The sequence below is a fragment of the Pseudoliparis swirei genome, chromosome 3, assembly GCF_029220125.1.
Source record: "Pseudoliparis swirei isolate HS2019 ecotype Mariana Trench chromosome 3, NWPU_hadal_v1, whole genome shotgun sequence".
In the NCBI taxonomy this organism is placed as follows: domain Eukaryota; kingdom Metazoa; phylum Chordata; class Actinopteri; order Perciformes; family Liparidae; genus Pseudoliparis; species Pseudoliparis swirei.
In genome coordinates this window covers 18,575,393-18,597,187 of record NC_079390.1, presented here as the reverse complement: position 1 = coordinate 18,597,187, position 21,795 = coordinate 18,575,393, and the positions used below count along the sequence as shown (strand labels likewise).

Below are 21,795 nucleotides of genomic sequence, written 5' to 3'. Positions count from 1 at the left end.
AATGCACTGGATAACAAGACAGAGGGCGGGATTGGATCATGTGGAGAACAACTGAGAGCAAATAGTACAAAGTGAGCCGTTGAGCAAACCGGGGCCTAATTTACATCAAACTGCACGTGGGATTTGCCTGAACCTCCCAAAAGAGTTGACCCTCCCGCCTCGCAATCGCAACAAAATCCGTCAGATTAAAGAAGGTCAGAATGGAGAGAGCAAGCAGCAATACAGGTATTATTTTCTGATTCTTATTGACACAGAGGAACCTCGTTTTCATGGTCTTGTTTCTCAAAAAAGTCAGTCAAAGTCAGTTTTATTTGTCAATTTTCCATATGTGCAAACATACAGAAGATCGAAATTGCGTTTCTCTTCTGTCCAACATAAAGTGAATTGTGCAACATATAGACAACATAGAGTGCAAAAATAGTAAAAAACATGTGAACATATAGACAACATAAAGTGCATAGACAACATAAAGTGCAAAAATAGTAAGAAACATGTAAACATATAGACAACATGACTTCTCTTGGAGTCTCAGTCTTTAGGAAACCTGAATATAGGTCAGATTATAAGGATATTCGATGACTGAATAAAATACAAATAATGAAATCATATACATACATTTAAAGACCAACCAAACCAATTATGCCCATATATAGATTTTAACCATACATTGATTTAATAAATCCATTCTGCTCTGGCGACTATGAATAATCCAGAATGAGTGGATTAATTGCAAATTGCCAAATGAATAAGGCATTCATTGTGTTTAAATGAGACCAAACCCTGAATCTCTCATGGAGGCTAAAGTCATCTTTTCCTCTCCGTCACACTCAACTCTTTTCCCACCGGACACATCTGGAACCTAAAGGAATGACTCAATAAAATCATATGGAACTTTAAAAATAAAAATTATATATATATATATATATACATGGAAAAAGTTCATGTCAAAATAGAACACATACGACATGTCTTGTGTATTAGTGGTTGATGTTAAAAATGCTGGGTATTGACTGTCAATCTTAAACGTGTCCTTCAAGCTTATCAGGGGGAAAAACAATAAAAACACAGGAAGAACAAAACATGTATATCATCTTTATTTTGAAATGTTGGTGCATCATCACCTCCAACCAACATCCCCCTTACCGTTCTAGCAAGAACCCCACGCGTGATTGCCGTATTTCCCACGGACACTGGAAGGCATCAGCAGCCCGGTGTTGGGAAAAAAAACGGGGAGCGGAGATGGAGGTGGGAGGGGCCAGGCGCGGCTGACGTCAGCGGCTGTGTGGAGGAGTATAGGCTGTGCTGTCAGCCCAGTGTCAGTCTGATGAAGATTGGCATGCAGGTAAGCTGTCATTCATTTTCAATGTCAGTGCATGTGAGCAGGGCTTTACCACTTCAGCGTCCTTTTTCCCCTTCCCCCCCCTCCCCTTCATTACAAAAGGCAGGACATTATTCATACAGTCAGACAGCCAGTCTGGCCAGAGAGAGGGAGAGAGAGAGAGAGAGAGAGCGCGCAAGAGCAAGAGAGAGAGGGAGGGAAAGAAAGAAAGAAAGAGAGAGAGAGAGTCAGGGAGGGAGGGAGGGAGGATGGGAGTAGAGGAGGAGGGGGAGAAAAAAGAGAGAGGGAAAAGAGAGGAGGAGATGCATTTTTGTGCTGGACTGAGAGACTAGTGGATTTTTTCTTTTATTTTGCTTAATGCGGCTTTTGGATTTAAAAAAAGAAAAGCAAAGAGAAATGTGTCGGTAATGTTTGTGCTGCATACATCCTGCACGTAGGATGTGTTGCTTTAGGCGGCGGATGCTTTTAATTGGGAACGGTTGTGATTGGGAGAATGCTCCCGGTGATAGTGACCGGAGGATGGAATGAGCGCATCGAGCTGCGGGAAGCGGGCATTTCATGACGGCTTTGTCAACCGGCAGCGGACTGCTGCGTCCCGGTGTAAATCTTCCATGCAAAAAAGAGAGAAACAGACTCGTCTTGTTTGGTCTTTTTACTGGCACTCCAGTTTCTTAACGTTGAAGTTCCGAGGTGTGTTTTATTCCAGAGAAACGCTTTTATTTTGACTGGCACGATTGGCGTGTTTGTAAAGTAAAGAAACGGTAACGGATTTTCAGAGTAAAATTACTTGCGCCCAGATTTGATCCAAGTTACTACGGCAGTTTTCTTTGTTCATAATAAATTGTATTGTAGACAGTATAGTGCCACTGTGTGTGTTGCGTGTTGCGTGTGTGTGTGTGTGTGCGTGCGTTGGCTGTTTGTTTGTTTAAAAAAACAAACACACTACTACTGCATTTAAGATGTCAAATTGAAGAATATATATATATATATATACATATATATATGTACATATATATAGATATTTATATATGTACATACATTTATATATATATGCTATTACCTTTATTTGAAAACGTAGTTTCTTGTTTTGAATCAGTGATTTAAATAGCTTAGGTCTCGTGTGAACATATTGTTTTTTAAATGTGGAACTTGTCAGTTTTCATTTTACATCTGCAGTTTATGTACAGCATTTAAACAAAAATAGTTATTTAATTATCAAGCTAACTTCTTGCATTTACTCCAGAAAAAAACGTCAAGCAAAGTACCTTCCTCACTGGTCTGCACCGGAAAAGGCCAAACAGGGAGTCTCTCCCTCTCGGTGAATACATCTTTGATTGAAGTGTTTCATGCTGCGCTCTCTGCATCTCCGTGAGGTCTAATGTTTACTCCCAGCGCTCCCTGCCCTGCAGACCGCCTCTATACTGAACACTGGCCTTCTTTGTGTGCCACTCACCACTTTCTATTTCAGAAGACCACTCGATTCCACAACTGCCCCACTCACTATTTCACTCGTAGGAGCTTTGCGGCCGACATGAAGTGCTGTCGGCGTGACGCGTCCCTCGGACAGCATGTGTCCCGGCTCTGGTTTCGTGCGATCGTTCCGGTAAAACAAAGGCGCCGGTTTGCTGCGTAGGTACTTTTACGAGTCCAGTCGACTCGCCTGTTCCGTCGCGTTCGGCTTTGATCTCGGCCCCCTCGAATATCCCAAACATGTACTTGTACAAACACAGATTGGTTCAAAAACCCATTGCTCAATGTAAAGTTCGATAAATACTATTCTGATTCTGATTTATGATTCTGAAGTTCAATGAATAAGTGTTACCCAACTGTCGTAGTGTCTTTGTTGCCGTCTGTTACTCAACGCCACAACTGTGCACTGCAAAGTGAAGGCGAAGACCACGGTGTGAGCTTTGGGAGTACATTAGCCGAATTGAATATGCCTGAACCATTTGTTTACTAATCATGTGCTTCCCTGAGAAATCACAATGGCGATTCAGACCACTTTAGCTCCCTCCGTCAGACACATGGGGCAGGTGGGGAGAGCCGGACGTAGAATCCCACCAGGAGCGAAACTCGCACCAGTGAAAGAAACCGCTTTAAAAAGACTTGTTGCCGTTGAAAGGCCGAGACGTGATCATTATGCCGTGATTGTGCACCTTTTGTCAGTGTCTCAAAGTGCTACGCCTCAGCTGGGAATGGATCCTGAAGGTGCACACACACACACACGGTCAAACACACGCACACACACACACACACACACACTCACACGAGTCAAAGCGCATCACCGCTAATCACCCTCAGTGATGTTTGTTCTTTGTTGTGATGAACCCCACACGGCTCTACATATCGTCAGATAGGATTAATGCCAATTTAGTTTATCCCCAAACCCTGCTGAGATCTTAATTGATGATTTGTGTCATTGGACAAGCAGCCCGGGGGCGAATCTGCTTCTCCAAAATACTCTGCCGCTATTTGCATATTCTCATTCCTACTATATGGGCAAATTACATGATGAGGTGTGATGCTGTGCATTCCTGCAGCTTTTTGGGGGGATAATCGCTAATAAAGTGATTCAGTCACACTAAATGAAGGAAGTAAACAGAGCGAGGAGAGCATATGTTACAAACCAATTTAAGCATTTATGTATGGCCATAAAGCAATCGAGGAAATTAAACCACGAAGCAAATGTCTTGTCACTTCCTTTTTGCCTTTGCCTCTAATTCCAGCCTGCACGCTGCAGAAGAAACCAGGACATTATTCTTGAGAAGATCTGGAGGTTTTTTTCCTTTCCTTTTTCTTTTAAGGGTCTCGTAAGGCTACCAGGGCTCACTTTGCGAAATTCCTTTCCTCAGTGATCCGATTGCGAGATGTCTAATTTGTTTTGTAGGGCCTCACTCTCTTAAATCAGGCAGGAAAAAAAAAACCCAGAGGATGTTCAGAATTATTCATAAGGCTTCAGTCTGCCGGGTATCCTCGGCGGAGTGCATCTAGGTCCTGTTCCGGGCCCGTGGGCAATGTGATGTAGGCTAGTTTCTCTCATGTTCAGTCGAGCAGCAATCTTTAAGACAATTGTGTTGTGTTGCGTGTTCGGGGCCGTGTCTGGGCCCCCCACAGGTCATGCCCGCTAAGCCCGCTTGATCCCCATTGCTCTCAAGAGGAGACGGAGGCTTGTTTATACCGTCAGACGGCTCGGCTTAAAGACACAGCCCCTGCATGCTTACCCTTGCTCATTCCGCAGCCAGTGCTGCGTTGGCACGGCTCTAAGTAAGTCACCAGGGAGCTGGGTCGGAGAGAGATGGATCGGCTTGATTTGTGCTCCAAGAGGAGCAGCAGGCAAATTTAATGACCCTGCGTGCTGTCAACATCACAGAGCTTTGTTCCTGGAAGGACATAGAGATGTCATGAAAATACATGCGGTGTAGTGCGGTTGCACAACTGCAGTCAGGCGGCGATTGTTATACAGTGGAGTGATACATCGGTATAACATTATGTCCCCCACGTTTCAAGCAGATTTACAGAGCTACAACGACTCTTTGACTAGTCGTCAACTTTTAAATTAATCAACAAATTATTTTTAGAATCTTTTGCGGTGAACCAGTCAAATGTGAATATTCCTGGTATCCGCACCCCTCTGTGACAGTATACTGAATATCTTTGAGCCTTGGACACAACCACATGTGTGGACATCGTCTTAGGCTTTGGGAAACACTTTTGGAAATGTGTCTCATTTCCTGATATTTTATTGACCAAATTGATTAATTGAGAAAATCATCAACAAGGAAAGTAATTATTTTAAAGTAACTCTTGTATTTGGTTTTGTTCTCAAACTGTCCCCTGTTGACGTGGTGTATTGCCTCTGATGGGGACAGGACATGCAGACTGGGCACCAAGTCCAAAACGAGAACCAGGAGTATTTTGATCAATATTGAGATCACAATTATCCATCGACATTATTCACGGAATTTTAAAGACAAACTATTTGTTATTGCACGTTCACATTTATATAAATAGAGCGCTGCTTCCCCGTTGTATAACCTTCCTGCTAATGGACGAACCCTCGCATCATCAGAAGACTTCAAATAAGGCAAAAAACAACGAACACTCTGATCATCATCTTCTATTGGGATATAGCATTCAGGAAAGTTTGTCACCGGCTTCCCCCCCGGTTTCTCTGAGTGGAGCCTCTTTTAAACATCATTATCATCGCCTGTCATGCCCAGAATCGTGATACTCGATGAATTGCGCGCCCCCGATACGTGAAACAATGAGCGTCATTTCACTGCCTTCTTAACTACTACTAACTACCTACAAAATAACAAATCCCATCTTCTGTCGCTTTAACACATAATTACAACGGCACGTTGTGTCGTATTGGCTTTGTTCTCATCACGACATCTTGGGCTGTAAAAAGAATATCGGTCTTCACGTGAGTCACTGATTGATTGGGCTCGGCACATTTGAATCAATTTGGCCTGCAGACAGTCGAACGAACGGCTTGTAAATCCTCCTCTCCACACAATAATGTGCAGTGTGTGCATGAACAGTGAACGCCACAGCATGGAAGAAGTCATACAAAGGCTTTAGTCATTAGGTAATGATTTTAGCGTCAGTCCTCTGATTGCATTCCTTTTTTTTCACACGGAGGAAATGAAAACCCAGCAGGGACACATTCCATAAACTAAGTCGAAGTCATGGCATAGAATGGAGGAGCCCAATACAGCTGAGGGTTTTCACCAGCAGGATGCACTCACAGATAGTGTTTACTGTGGCTGGAATTTCAAAGACGTGTAAGAAGTCGTTTATTTACACCCTCTGATGTTCAGAGTGTTGGAATACATTGCTTTTGATTTCATTATTTTAGCATTAAAAACAATTAAAACCTATATTTTTAGACATCAGTGGTATTATTCATGGATCAAGCACAAAATCAAATTAGCAACAGCTTATTATATATTCTGCATTTAAAGACCTCGAACAGGACTGTGAACCTCATTGTGCCGCTGGTTCTTATCTCTGGTGGAATGTAGATAATCCTAATAAATGAGCAGAGCTTCACACAGAGAAATATGAAGCCTGCCAGTAAATCCTGAATTTAATATATTTGAGCGTCCTGGTAACAGCTGAGCTGGGTGAGGTTCAACATATTTGATTTGAATTCAACAGCAGATCATGGCAGAGAAAATCCCACCAAGTGCTGTGTGGCTGCATAGTTGTGCTTCGCTCCAGAATGAATAAATGCATGGGATGGGGTCACAGCTAATAAATCTATAAATCTATAATACTCTTTAAAACGTAGTTCTTAATGAAATGGTAAACAAACATTTAAGATACTTACACGTTCTGTACAGCGAGATTATCTTCACTAACGAACACTACCTTTATGATTTTTGAAATTTGAATATAATTAGCAGAAGTAACGTGAACTATAACCTAACTACATCGGGTTTACATGACAACGCCACAAGCTAAAGGTGGACCATCATCCTACGCTCAGTCGTCTGTCTCATTTATACTCTTTTTAAAAACACGTAAAACCAGGCGGGTTTTTACTGTGTTTTATATCGAACACAAGCATAAAAAACCTTTTGCCTTCTTTGGCCAAATCCAAATGTATGTCTGCAGCGTCATACCTTTAGCAACACTGCTATTGTACAATTAGTCATTTTTTCTGTATTTGTAATTGTTCAATTTGATGACTTTAAATATTAACAGTGGAAAAAAGGCATTTGATACGGCATGATCATAAACACAGGACTTTCACAAAGGAGACTGCTGTTGGTGTCCCGGGTAAAACAAATAAATCAACGCTGACTTATTTAGTCACGTCACTCGTTCATCACTCAACTCGTCAGTCAAGTTAACGTCAACCGAGATCTTGTCCTCACTCTAAATGAATGGTTTTGTTGTTTTTCGCTCAAACTTAACTTCCTGTGAGGATTATATTTTATTCAAAAAAGACGAGAGGGAACTGAGTCAAGAGGGGAACCTGGAGGCTCCTAGTGGGACGAGTAGGACCACTGAACCTGGTCGTCCACCAGTCGGGAGAGAGAGTGGCATATGTCCTTTCTGCTAGATAAACGGGGGCCTTTGGGTGCTGACAACATGGAGGGATGTTCACCATGTTTTGTCGAACCTATTACACCCATTAAGGATGCAAACCGGGCTGAAAATGTTTAAAGTATCGCTCTAAAATCCAGTGGTTTCCGACTGCAGGTTTATTTCCAGCTGTTTTTTGGCACTGCGGGCTGCTGGCAGCAGGAACGCTGCTGTGAGTCAGACCCCCTCACGGAGCTGAAGACGGACAGGCAAACGGCTAACTTCTATTACTGATGTGTGCTCTCGCCTCGACGTGGTTGTTTCCCCCTCTTGGGGACATTTGCAGCTGCTTCGCACACAGAGGAGCTGCAGCAGGAGACCGGTTGGGAGCCCCAGACGCTTTGAAATGGCGGTAGATGGCCTTTTGAAATCCCCCTTTGATTATTGGCTGAGCGGCCCATTAAAGTGTGCTGCACTTTGAATGGAAATGCAACGGCGCTAAAGTTGTGACCTCCAAAGGGCTCTTTACTGGAACACGGCTCTGTTTTTCAGAGTCCTCTCCGGAGATATTATTCAAGTGTTTTGCTCTTTCGTGCCACTCGTATCTCATCTGAATGTTTCGGCTTATTGCACTCCAGGACACAATTGATCTGAAGGACAATATTTTCTCTCGTTCTATAGCTGCTCCTTTATTTTGTCGTGAGACTTGGAGCAGAAGTGCCTCTCTCTCTCTCCACATCCACTTGTAAACTTGCTGCTGACCTCCGAGTGGTCTTTGCGGATGCCTGGTGAATCACTTGTTAGTGCAGCTCATGGACGGACGTCAGTGAGAGCATTTCACTCATCGCTCTTATTAGCTGCAAAATGACTTCCTCTCAGTCCCCGGCTGTAAAAGCATGACTTGGTCAAAGTGCAGTGCAGTTTTATGTGGGAAGGCGTCATCTTTTATGGTGTTTCATAAGACTTGTCGCTCTTCAGATATTAAAGGAGGACCGGACTGTTTAATTCCTGTATTATTATATTTAATTGAGGCTTTTGATGTGTCAGTGCGTCCGGCGTGTCGATTGTCGCCTCACGTCGGTCTCAAATGGTCTCAAAAGGTCTCAAATGGTCTCAATGCCGCTGACGCTGCAAGACAAGAGTCCCCTGTCACCTTGGAGTCCAACTGTTTAGCCAGTAGCGTTGAGCTTTACATAAGAATTCCCATTTCGGAAATTTCCCCACTGTGGGACCAATACAGGATTATCTTATTTTATCTTATCTTATTGAATGAATATGGCCAAAAACAGACTAAACTAGAACGGGCACTCGGTAGAGCGCATACCTTCGCATATCACAAGATTGGGCATTGAATTATGAACATTTTGGCATTAGTTGCATGCCAATTGGATACAAATTGACCGTGCTATGGTAAAAAGAAGATTTTGACCTTTTCATGACCTGGACCTTTGACCCGATCGATCCCAAAATCTAATCAAATGATCCCCGGATAATAACCAATCATCCCACCAAATTTCATGCGATTCGGTTTAAAACTTTTTTTGTTATGCGAATAACATGCATACAAATAAATAAATAAATACACGGCGATCAAAACAAAACCTTCCGCATTTTCAATGCGAAGGTAATAAATGCACATACAGGACTGTCTCAGAAAATTAGAATATTGTGATAAAGTTCTTTATTTTCTGTAATGCAATTAAAAAAACAAAAATGTCATGCATTCTGGATTCATTACAAATCAACTGAAATATTGCAAGCCTTTTATTCTTTTAATATTGCTGATTATGGCTTACAGCTTAAGAAAACTCTAAAATCCTATCTCATAAAATTTTAATATTTCCTCAGACCAAGTAAAAAAAAAGATTTATAACAGCTGAGTGTTTGTCAAGGCTCAGGAAACCCTTGCAGGTGTTTCGAGTTAATTAGACAATTCAAGTGATTTGTTTAATACCCTACTAGTATACTTTTTCATGATATTCTAATATTTAGAGATAGGATATTTGAGTTTTCTTAAGCTGTAAGCCATAATCAGCAATAAATCAGAATAAAAGGCTTGCAATATTTCAGTTGATTTGTAATGAATCCAGAATGCATGACATTTTTGTTTTTTTAATTGCATTACAGAAAATAAAGAACTTCATCACAATATTCTAATTTTCTGAGACAGTCCTGTATATGGTTCACAACCACATTTGAATGTTTTGAGAGAAGTGTAAAAAGCGTTTTCAACCCAACTCATGAGACATGTTTTGAAGTCACGCATCGGCCAAATCTCTAAACCCAAATGCAAAGTGCGTTTTATTGCAACAAGTCAATATCCACTCCCAGAAATAAGAGCATGACTCATAGTTCTGGTAATGTTTGGGCAGTAAAAGCAATCGTGAGGTTAGGTGGAGATCATGCCGTTGGGTTCAACTAAAAAGTAACTCGAGGCATGAGACAGGAAGTCTTTCCTTTATTAACATTTAACCCCCGAACAGTTACAATCTTTCACAGCGGGCTCAACAATGAGGGGCCGTGCCACGTCGGGCCAGTGACGGCTTACTTTCAGAGGATAAAACAAAGAGCTGCCGATGGAAGTCGCTCCGGAGTGAGCCGCCTCGCTTCCCCCCTCCTCTCTGGTGAGAGCTGCACCGCTCGGGAGGAGGATGGCAAAACGCCAACAACTATTTAGTTGTTAACTTTAACCCTTGTGTTGCCTTCGGGTCAATATGACCCGATTCAATGTTTAACCCTCCTGTTACCTTTATATTTACTAACATATTTTACCCTTGAGGTCAATATGACCCCAGCTATTAAAATCTCCAGAAAATTATTAGAATTAATATTGTTTTCCAAGTTTAAGTGTGAGGTACTTTATGTTTGTTTGTTGACTCCCGAAAGAACACCGACATTAAACATTGAATCGGGTCAAATTGACCCGAAGGCGACAGGAGGGTTAAAACATGTCAATTCACTTTAGTCTTTGCTGGTATTTGAGAACCACTAATGAACCAAACTATTTGTACAGGGGCAGTGAAAAGAAGAAAACACACACACACACACACAGACAGGACTGCATGGTGACTCATGTAGAGTGTGTGAGTGAAGGAAATTGATTTACTCTGTTCCCTGGTTAAAAAAAAACAGCGTCCCCCGAACACAGTTGTGGGAGACATGTTCTCCAAGTTGGACACACAATGCACTCTACATCATGCCAGAAAGTGTAATCTATAAAGAGTTGCAATGTGATTATTCAATTCAATTCAGTTTATTTTATATAGCCCAATATCACAAATTACAAATGTGCCTCAAAGGGCTTTACAATCCGTACACATACGACATCCCTGTCCCAGGACCTCGCATTGGATCCTTGTGATGTCGGCCACAGGGGAGTGAGGGGACTGGCTCTGCTGGCATCAGCTGTACGAACCAGCAGTCGTGGCCTTCCCCCTCTTCTTACTTCATTACATTCTGAACATTACGACTTTGCTGAGCGTGTAAGGAAACACGGGTGCCACTGACATTAACCTTTAGTTTGAAGCCACAGAGCAGGGGGGCGGCTGATGGTTCGTTTAAATCTCTTTGTCCACATTCATTATCCTTCACTTCCGGTTCTGAAAGGACTGCAGGATCAACCCCCACATGGAGACTTTTACTCACAGTTCTGCTGCCAGTTTACAAATCTGGCGATCCCGTCGAAAGGGGGTTTTTAGCGTTGTTTGCGGAGGCCGTCTTCGGGAACACTCCGACTTTTGTCGACTGGTGTCAGAGTGCCGGGTTGGGCCCGGAGCGTCGGCTCTGTTAGTAATCAGGAGAAAACCTGGACCGGCTAATGGGTGACAGAGGCTTCAGGACATGTGGAGAGACCTGAGTCAGATAAATGGGCTTTTAGTGAGTCAGTCAGACTCAGATGATGTCTGTATTAATCATGAATTTTGTTTTTCTTCATGTGGTTATATAACCCCTGAAGCAGCCGTGAGACATTTATGTCCCTCACTTCCAGCACCGCCACATTTCATCGCGTAAAAGTTTAATTCAGAACTCAGACCCCAAAAATTATACCACTGCCGAGTCTGGGTTTCCTTTGATTTGCGATGGCTAAAGGCACGCCGCTTAGATTCTCTCCCCCCCTCCCTCCCCCCCCCACACACGTTGTGAACATGGCAGCCTCGCGGCGTGTGTGAGGAGCCTCAGAGAGCGAGCTGGGGACTGTGAATGAACCTTATTTTTGTCCCTTAAATGCTTCGATGTTACCGTGTGCTCAATCAAAACCACATTCCTTAAACACCACAACGGAGTGCAGACATGATCCCACGTGTTAATTGCAGCACTGAGAACTGAAAGAAAGACTGAACCCCCATTTTATTTCTCTCTCTTTTTCCTTTTCTTTTTTCGAGCCGAGACTTCTTTCCACGACAAAGAATAATTACATTTCCCCAACTCCCGCTCCATAATTGGTTACTACTCTTTTATCTTATCTGTGTGCGCATAATTATCCCAGTCATCATATTAGATTATTTCATGCATAATAAATGAACTCAAACTGTGTGCGGGGTAATTAGCATGTTAGGAGATGTGCCGCGATAAGAGCCTCGCTCTCCCAAAGATCGTATTGTTCGACACCTTCCTGAAAAGTGAGGAATTCGGGAAGAAATGGGATGTCTTATCAAATGTATGTGTGTTCAGAAATCTAGAAAGTGGTCATATTCCTCTTTATTTAGTAGCGGGTGAATCTGCACGAGTGTCGGCTTCAGAGGAACAAAGTAAAGCTCCTTGTAATGCTTTTCTCTCTGGTTCTCTGTGTTTGCAGAAGACATAACACGACGAGGAGCATAATGGAGACTATTGTGAAAAGACAGACCGATATGCTATTTGACTTCGGCAGCTGTCTGCTGCATAGATCTGGCCCAATCTAAATGACAGATGTGGAGGTTTCAGTCATAAGAGTGCTACTTCGAAGGGTTCCCTTCAATATCTGTGCAACTCTTTCTTTCGACGTTTCACATTTTACGCGCTCCTTTATACTTTTGGCAATTAAAGTCTTTCCAGATTGTCCTCAAATGTTGTTAACGGTTCCATAATATTGTGTAAATGCACAATAACTCCAGGCACGAGCCATTTCTTTTATTACCGTTTTACGAACAAGGTTCAGTCAGAGGTTGATTTGAACCATTTGAGCGCGGTGAAGGCCGACCAGTCCTAATATGGCCACGACTGACCGACACAGCAGCTCTTCCAAATGAAATGAGGTGAACCTGTTTTTCCACTTTAATGCAGTGCCATGCCTGGACACATTCCGGCAGTTATTTAATGAGGGGAGCCAATCAGGACCGAGTCCAGTCGTGATGCCTTGCCTCGAGTCAGTCTGAACTGCCTATAAAGACACAGGGATTTTTAAAAAAATGCAATAACTTCAAATTTTACCACGCAATTAAAGTCCAATTTTCACAGTGTATTAAACCCCACCGGAGAGCGATGTATGGAGGGAAATGTGAAGCCGCAGTGGTGGAGAACTTCTGCTCTGCATGTCCACAGTTTCATTTCAAAAGGTGTATTTTGAACCTGCCGCCACCGAGAATTCAAAATGGTTTACAAACAAAAACAATTTGAATGCGTCTTAAAGACGTGTCCATAAAATCAGCCTCTCGGATAAAATAAAAAAGAATGTGTTCGTACTGCGGCAGCAGCAGCAGCACCGTGGATGCGTGCAGCTTTTTCACCACTAAATAACGGGAACAACGTCTTTGACGCCAAACGTTTCAGTTTCAGTTTGTGTTTTACAGGCTGTTGGCTCAGGTTAGCGAAAGGTTCGCTGCCAAAAATGCTGCAGGGCCAAATAAAATCGACATAATGAGCCATTTGCAGCATTTCTTCCATTCAGCGAGTTGTTCAGGAGGAATATTAAATTCATATTTAGAATGTGATTACAGATATTTTTGAAAAAAAGATGGTCTATTCAATTCAATAGCATTTCTGCAATTATCAATACGCGGCACCAGCACACTGAGAGTCAGATAGAGATGTTTCACAGAAAGTTTGAACGAAAGGTAAAAGATCTCCACCGCAGAGACGTCTGAAGCAGAGCCTGCATGATGAAGTGAGGGCCCCACTGAGTCTCCACAGATACCCAAGTTATTCATAGAACCCACACAATTTCTAAATAAGGCTCATATCCGCATCGTGATGTGAGATTAGATATTGTATTAAGCTATAGTATCTTTTCCAGGTTTAAGAGACTGCATTACAGAACAGGGATGAACTGTTCTATTGACCACTTGGTCATTATAGACACATTAATGATGATTGTTTATCACAAATACCATTGGCTCAATATTTTTTGACAACAGTCAAAACATGTATCTTACCGGGAAATAGAAACAAACATCTGGAAAAAAAATGTAGATTCATCCCCAAACATTTTTTTCAGTGACAAAGCCTCCCGGAGAACTTCATAACAGAGTTTAGAAGACTTACATCATCAAAATGTTACCACATTGACAAAAAGGCTGCGCGGAGCGACACACGCCTCCATTCCCCTGAGAAACTTCTTGGAGCTAAAAGGGAGTTCTAAACAGCTGCCGAGTCGGCGCATAGGCGGGTCGGCTCCGAGGCGCTGCGGTGCCGTGTCATAGCCCTCGGTGGGTCGGGAGAGAAAGCCCCCGGTCAAGGTCTCACACGACCCCCGTGGTATGTGTGTCTGTGCCCGTCGGCCGGCTGGCACCGCTTTGGGCATCGCTGCGGTGTCAGCGAGGTGTAAATGGCCGTTTGAAATGCGATAGTGCTGATTGCGGGTCGGATTTGTTTGTTTAGCTCTCGAGGGGAGGTTTTTTGGGGGGGGGGTCAGTCTATGTGAAATCTCCCTAAGATGGTCAAATGCTGCCACGCAAAGGCACTGAAGTTCACGCCCGAAGTGCAACTGAGGGCATAGACACAGTTTACGCTTCATTCAGTGTCCGACAATAAAGAGAAATGGACTCCGATCGTAAAAGCCACCGTGCAGGGTCAGCAGTGACCCGCGTGAAGGACTGTGACATCTTGAAATCAAATTCAGTTCTGGGTGAGGCCTTGAGCCGGTTGGTTCGATCCAAGAACATGCTGTTGTCCATTCTGAGGGCTAAAACACCGTGGGAAAACCATCCGCCGGGAGGTTGGGTTTCGGTTGTTTGTTTTAAATTCTAACGAGAAAAACAAAAAACAATCCCAGATAGAGGTGAACACGGAGGCGTGGAGACGCCTCTCTGAGAGTCGTGGCTCTAAGAGTCCAGCCGGTCGGACTATGAAGGTGAGACGTGCACGGCAAGAGACGAGGGATGACTTGACGCCCACTTTATAACAGGCCGTGTGTGTGTGTCTGTGTGTGTGTGTGTGTGTGTCTGTGAGTGTACGAGAAAATTGATTTGAGGATGTGTGAGTTTTTTCCCCTTCTTTCTCCAAACCCTGTGTGTGTGTGTGTGTGTGTGAATCCCTCAGTCTCTCTCCGTCTCAGTGAACCGTCACACCGCCGTCCCGCTCTCCCCCCGTGGTCAGTGGCATTCATAAAGCGCCACAGACATTTAGTACAGATGGCAGAGCATCTTAAATTTAAAGACACTATTTTTCTGTTCGGGGGGAAATGGACAGAAAGTACTTTGTATTTAACTACCTGGAGATGGGGCTGAGGGGGCCGTGAAACAAGCGGTGCATCTCTAATGTGAGGAAAGGCAGAGAACACCTGACCGTCAGTTCATTGTGCATCGAGTCCACGGGGATATCCTGCAGTATTCCGAGCATCATGCGAACACGGAGAAAAGAACGGAAGGAGACATCCAAGCACGTCAGTGAAACGGTTAACTTTCTGCCTTTCGGAGGGAAGAGACAGTAGGAAAAAAAACACACAAAAAAGGTTAGCTGACTTCAGACGGTGACGGGGAATTCCGAGTTCTTCCTCTGCCGTCTCTGCCAAGTCGATTGTGTTTGTGTCTTCCCGGCGTCCCGGTCTGTTTCATGCCCAGACAATGAAAGGGTGTTTAGATTCACTGCTCAAATAGCATATTAACATCTCAGAAGTTGCACCTTTTATATACATAATACGATAGTGACTGGAAGACTGCATCTGTTTGAATTCATGCCACAAAGAGAATGGTGCTTCTTCAGCTTTCTCCAAAATCGTGGTTTATGTACATGATGGAGCCCCAAATAAATTGTGTCTAAAAGAAAGCAAAGGCCTGGTGTCCGAAATCCCTCCGCTTTCACTCATTTACTCTTCCCTCAACACGGGAGGCCTAAAATACAACAAGTCTGTGTTTGTGGTACAAGGTGGTCACACATTTAGAAATTAACACCACCTCACTTTGTAGCAGCGTTTACAAGCTTACAAGCTGATAAAAGATTCTTGTTTTTGTAACAGCTTTGATTTTCAGCATTTCTTTTTTTTCCGCACCCGTCCGGTGTGTTTGACCACTCAGAGCCACCGTACATGCAAACGTCACGCTGAGGCTACACTCTGGTACTGTGCATCGAATGGTGACATTTATGTTTTAACTGTACATGGTCCCTTTTAAATATAGATAAAAATAATAAATCATCCAAAATACCGTTCGATAAGATGCTTCACTTCCTTCATTAGCCTTCCAGCACAAAGCTCTTCACAAGATACTACATTTAGAGATACGTGTGGCTGGTGATTGCAGAGCAGATGATTGTAAAATAGAGAATGTACGGAAGATTACACACGAGTGATTGTTCTCTGGGCAGCAAAACAACAGCTTCTTGCTTATGCCATTCAATTGCAGAAACAATTCATATAATATTATATCTATATATATATATATATATATATATACTGTATATTATAGGCCTTATATAGCTAATGTAGCCAATTATTGTCTTATATTTATGCTTGCTAATGCCATTAATTTGCACACAAGAAGACAATATTTGGCTATTGGCTATATATATATATATATACAGTATATATAGATATGAATCAACTGTAACCGGTGGTACGGTTTTGGCTTAGTGAGTGAGGTGGCGCTGCCTCCAGGTGCTAATCGCTCATAATAAGCTTGTGAGATGGATGTGTGACTCAGCACATATTCGTGTACATGCACATATTTGGGTTTTGTTAAGTCTATTATTTCCATCTCAAATGTGAAAAAAACAAAGCGAGATATTCAAAATACCGGCACACATTATTTCCCCTCCTCACACTTTCTACATTCTTTAATAATTCTGTGTGCCTGAGGGGAAGCGACGCCAATTTGATGATGATCTCTGCATACAAGCAGTCTCCTTTACTGAAGCAAAGTAACCTGCCGCGTTCCCTGCTCCATCCACTTCTGAGTCCTTGAGTTTGCTGATGGTTGTGTTTATTATGGTCCGACGACATCTCGCTATGAAGGCGGTGATTATCGCGGATGATCCGTGTAATACTGAGTCCAGTCAGTCGGGAATAGACAGAACATGAATACCTTTCTTTTGTCCCTCCATCGTATTTCACTGTTACTTCATGGCGGCCATAACTATGCCAAAAAAAGATAATTAATTATCTACCGTTCAATACAAATCAATTCACACTACGAAGATTCAAATGTAATTTTCTTCAGGGTGCTTCGCGAGATGTAGAGTGCAGCAGGAATGACATATTTTTGTCGGCCAACAGGAAGTTAAACTGGTTCCCTTCACAAGAAGCAAATGAGACGTTACTACTGGAATTATTTGGAGTCTTGTAGAAGATGAGATCTGTGGCAAACAAATGTTTATAATAACTTTCTTTTTTGTCCATGAAGATAATCTTGACAAATGAACACCACTATTATCATTTTTGAAGCATACAATCCAACTTGTATATGTCTCATTGAGCATTTCTTAGCAAGCTTCAAAATTCAAGAGGGACATTCACTCACATATTTTATATAAGTAGACCCAAAAGTTAAGATATCTTGTTTCAACCGCTGACATTAGTCCCGGCATCTAAAAAAAGCCCCATTCAAAAAATTGCACTGACTTCACATGGTCCGGGTGGGTAGCTGCTCATGACCCAGTGGTCAAACATTTTTTTTAAAGGGGTCAATTCGATTTAGGGGTCCCAGAGATTTGGTCTCTTTTTGGGGTGATAGCCCGGGTCCACCCGGTCCCGAATATGTCCCTTTGGTCTCGGTACCCCCCAGGAATCATTCGGAGGGAACCGGAATTGTAAAATTGCTGACTCATTTCCAACTTTTACTCCAGGTGCATTTTGCACTTGGAAAAATGTTGCCACTGACGGACTGCTGGTGTGATGAATGGACGATTTAAACCCAACGCCTGAGGTGGATTGAGGACTTAAATTCGCTGGCCTCCACCTTTTTTTGAGAAACAAGGGAGGATTCCACCATCGATATCCCGTCTCCTCTCTGTGTCTAGACAGCTGATGTGAAGACATCACATTTTCCTTCATATTTCATGACCGTACAGCAGTGTCGACAAGTCTTTCACACACAGTTTGCATGCATGTGTTTGCATATGTGAGATTGTTTTTCCATGTGCAGAAGAGTAGTGTCTTGGATTAGTATTTAGAAGGAAGAGGAAGTCCCTTTATGCTGACATGTGTCTCTTGAATTGAAAAGGACAGACCTGACCATACCCGTCACTCTCCACATATCACAACAGCAGCTTCAGCTGGATCCCTGTTGTGTCAGGAGGAGCCATAGCCTGTGCAATCCAGCAGGTCTGGTGTCCAGCAGCACGGCAGTCTGGACCAACACAGCGTGCTTGTTCGGAAGCCGAAGAAAAGATGCTGTTTCTCCCAGAATGCCTTCGATCTTCTGTTCAGATCCACTTGCGGTGCGGTTAATGGATTTTGCACAGCAAAGATATCTTGTCTCAGCAAGTAATTCAGTCTAGCATTGAGTATTGTTTTGTAGAGCACTGGAGAGATAGAATACATCCTGTTTCCGTTGTGGTCATATTCATAAAGTCCAGTGGAATAATCTGCATCCTTAGTGATCCCACTTATTATTATTTCACTCTATTTAACAAGATACAGTTGTATGCTGAATGAGTTCAGTCTTTCAGTCTGCATAGTTTTTTAATAATGCAAAATGTTGTATTGTTTTCAAATCCTATCTCATTTATATGGCTTTAAACGCCAAAGTGTAAAGACTAGTTGGTGCTTCCGTTACCATGCATATTTTTGATGACAAAAGCAAATTATTCAGCAAGTAGTTAGATAATTGTACTTTTCTATTATGTTATTGTGTTTGATAATGGGTGCATGTACCTCAGAAATCTAAAATTTACATTTATTGCCATGTTGGGGCTTCTTACTCCAAATCAGTTAATATTATGTGGAGTAAGAGGAGTCCATCTGAGTCTCATATTCCCAATAAAAACTCATTTTATATTCAGAGAGGTCAACATATTTGATCACATGACCTCATATTACAAGGCCTTTTGATTTCCTCCCACCGGTGAAAATGATGTGGACGTTATTCAAAGATTAGCGAGGCCACGACAAGAATGAGCCAGGAGAGAAATGTGTTAACACGATGTTGCACAAAACAGTGTGACATGGTTCCAAACCTTAAGCTTATGACAGAGAACTTGCTGAGGACCCACTTGAAAAACCACATCCTGGTATTAGCCTCTGTGCAAGTGAAAGAGCACATGAGTGCAGGAATCTCACCAGAGCCCACAGCGGGTAAAAAGCATCGTTCAGACGTCGGGCGCCGTGTCCAGTTCACCACCTACCTCACCTCTGCCTTTGGAAAATGGGCTGGAATATAAAAAAAAGTGTGTTTTGCACAGTGATATATACATATATATATATATATATATATATATATAGTGTATTATAATATATTCATAAATCATATTTAATCATACAAATTCTGTGTTTGTGTTTGTTTTGAAATTCCCATACTTCTAAAATAGATGGCACAGATTGAACTCCGGCACAGAGTTAGCTGTTGCTAAATTTAACTCTTGTCCCCAGTTATTCAGTGTAATTAAAGTATATGAATAAATAATTTTTAATCATACATAGTGCATAAATACCCAGCATAGGAATTGATATGTTGTTATTTTTTTAACTATGCCTACTGTTTGCATTTTACACTATGCTGCTGTAAATTTCCCCGCTGAGGGACATATACATAATTATCTTATCTTATCTTAATATATGTTATCGTAAGAGCTAAAACATTTAGCGAACAAGCTAACAGAAGTTAAGTTTGCTAGCTAACGAGATAATAGATGAATGGAGGTCAGGAAATAAACTGAACTAGCTTTTATTTCTAGTGTTTTGAGACTAAGAAAAGAAAATATATCCAAACTTTTCCTCTTACATTTCTGAAAACATGTTGTGTGAAATAGCCCGTCGTGAACATTACAACGTAGCTGTACGTTGTCATTATTTGCAGCCTAATTAATGTAAGTAAACAAGCCAGAGAAGTCTTTGTCAGTACGAGACACAACACAGTGTGACTGAGTCTCCACAAACAACTCGGGACCAAACACTTTCATGTTCCGGGCTCTACCTTTACTCTCTTTAAGTCTGTGATTCCTTTTTGCACATCATTAGCCTCCATTTGGATCATCTCTTTTCATCCCGCTAGTCTGCAGACATCTTTTTTTCTCTTTTATCTTGATGCATCTCGATTCCTTAAATAAAGTAATCCACTGGTGGCACTGAGGATTGGAACTCCAAAACCCAGACTAGAGGAAATTAGACCAGTCTCTTTTTTGTTTGCTTTATCCATCCTGACTCATCACGACTTCAGTATTTTTAGCAGTGGATTCCTGTTTGGCCCCCCCCCCCCCACTGTTCACAAGGGGCTATCATATTCTGCGAGACAGGGAGGAATTATCAATGTCAAATATCAACCGAGGGTTGATGAAAGGGAGAGACACAAAGTCGGAGCCTTGTGTCGAGCTGTAGGTTCGACGTGTTGCAGCTGGATAGAGAGCTCGTCTTAGTGTCGACTCTCTGCGAGTGTTTGTGCTGTGTTTTGTCTGGCTCAGCTGTCTGCATCAGCTGCATGCTCGTTAAATGTTGGGCTTAAACCTGCGCTGATACCGCGCTGGCTCCGGTTACTCCCGTGGGAATACCTGCAAGCCCCCCATAATTCCCCCGGAATTAGCCTCATTCGGTTGAAGTTTGTCCGGCCCGGATAAAAGATGCAAGAACCCAGAGTTTCGTCCCTTCCGCCGCATCCGAGCGCTCTGCTTGTGACGAGATTCTTTTATCCGGCATGTGAACCTCATCGTGGGTCTGGTACAATAGTGTAAACCCCCTCCCCCCCATACTGTCTGACTGTTAAGGTGGCCAAGTGACCCGATATCCTGTTTGTCAGGAGAACAGAAAACACTCGTGAATGTCGCACATCCTGCCGGTCAGTGATCTGTGGCACATACAGCTGCCGGGCATCAGGATTTATTTAGCTTCTATTGTATGAGCTTGGAAACAATCACACTCTGTCTTCAATGCCAGGGAATGGATTTGAAGTGTGAGGTGTCTGGGTTGGTTGCCAAGCGTGGGAGATTCCTGCGAGTTCTGGGCGCACGAGCCACAGGCGTTATCATGCAAAATTAATTATTTGCCTCTTTTATTTATTTTTTATGTCCCCCTGAATCTCAGTGCAGTAAAAAACCTGCCTGTGTTTTATTGAGATGGAATTATGGTATAATGTCACTTTTGCTATTAGCCCTGAGTCTGTGCATGCCAATTGATCCTGCTGTTGTCATAGCAACATGAACCACTAAACCTCTGCGCAGCTGTTGTTATGGAAGCCCTTGAACAGCTGGGGGGCTATAGCTGCAGAGGGATTGTGGGAAACGGGTCTTTTGGTCCTCCCTTCACACCTTGACCCCAAAGCTCTGCTCGCAAGAAAAGAGGAGGATTTGGGAATCTTAAAGATGTCCATTTGGAGTTTTCTCTCCACCGAACCGAGCCTCCATACGATCACAGAGGAAGTTTAGGCAGGAAGTAGTGAATATTTAATCGTCTCTGCGTCTTCTCCAAACCTGCTTTGCCACAAATGCAAGCGGTGAAATCAAATGAGTCAAATGAGAATAGATTCTCTCCCAGGGTTTCCCTGACGCATTGGAGCACATCCCATTATTGATATGAGCAAATGTTGTACACAGTGCAGCAATAAGACAACCATTTCACCAGAAACACAACGCGTCCACAATATAGTCCAATTCTTTCAGTCATAAGAATGCTGAAACGTAACATAAGGAATGCAATGTCTGCTCCTACCACTGTTTGATTGAAGGCAGAATTAATTGACTGTGGATGTGTGTGTCAGGATTATCATGACTTTGGACACTGCCTACTTTATACTCGCATACTGTGGAAGAATAGTCAGATTCCTCACGTAAAGTTACAGTATGGGGCATGTATGGGGATCTATTGGTATAACATATAAGATATATTGGAATTTCATATTAATATGTATGTTTTCTTTCACGTC

The 21,795-nt window shown here is 42.6% G+C and overlaps 1 protein-coding gene across 2 annotated transcripts in view; it reads left to right on the top strand.

Moving 5' to 3' along the window:
* Nucleotides 1-21,795, top strand: part of pknox2 (pbx/knotted 1 homeobox 2) — a 118,758-nt gene that overhangs the window by 928 nt on the left and 96,035 nt on the right. Inside the window, exon 2 of one of the 2 annotated variants that reach the window (XM_056444528.1) lies at nucleotides 1,152-1,342. The gene's annotated coding sequence lies outside the window, so the exon portion shown is untranslated. Of the gene's footprint in view, nucleotides 1-1,151; nucleotides 1,343-1,670; nucleotides 1,744-21,795 lie in introns of those variants that run through there. The other variant, XM_056444543.1, reaches the window with a different exon arrangement.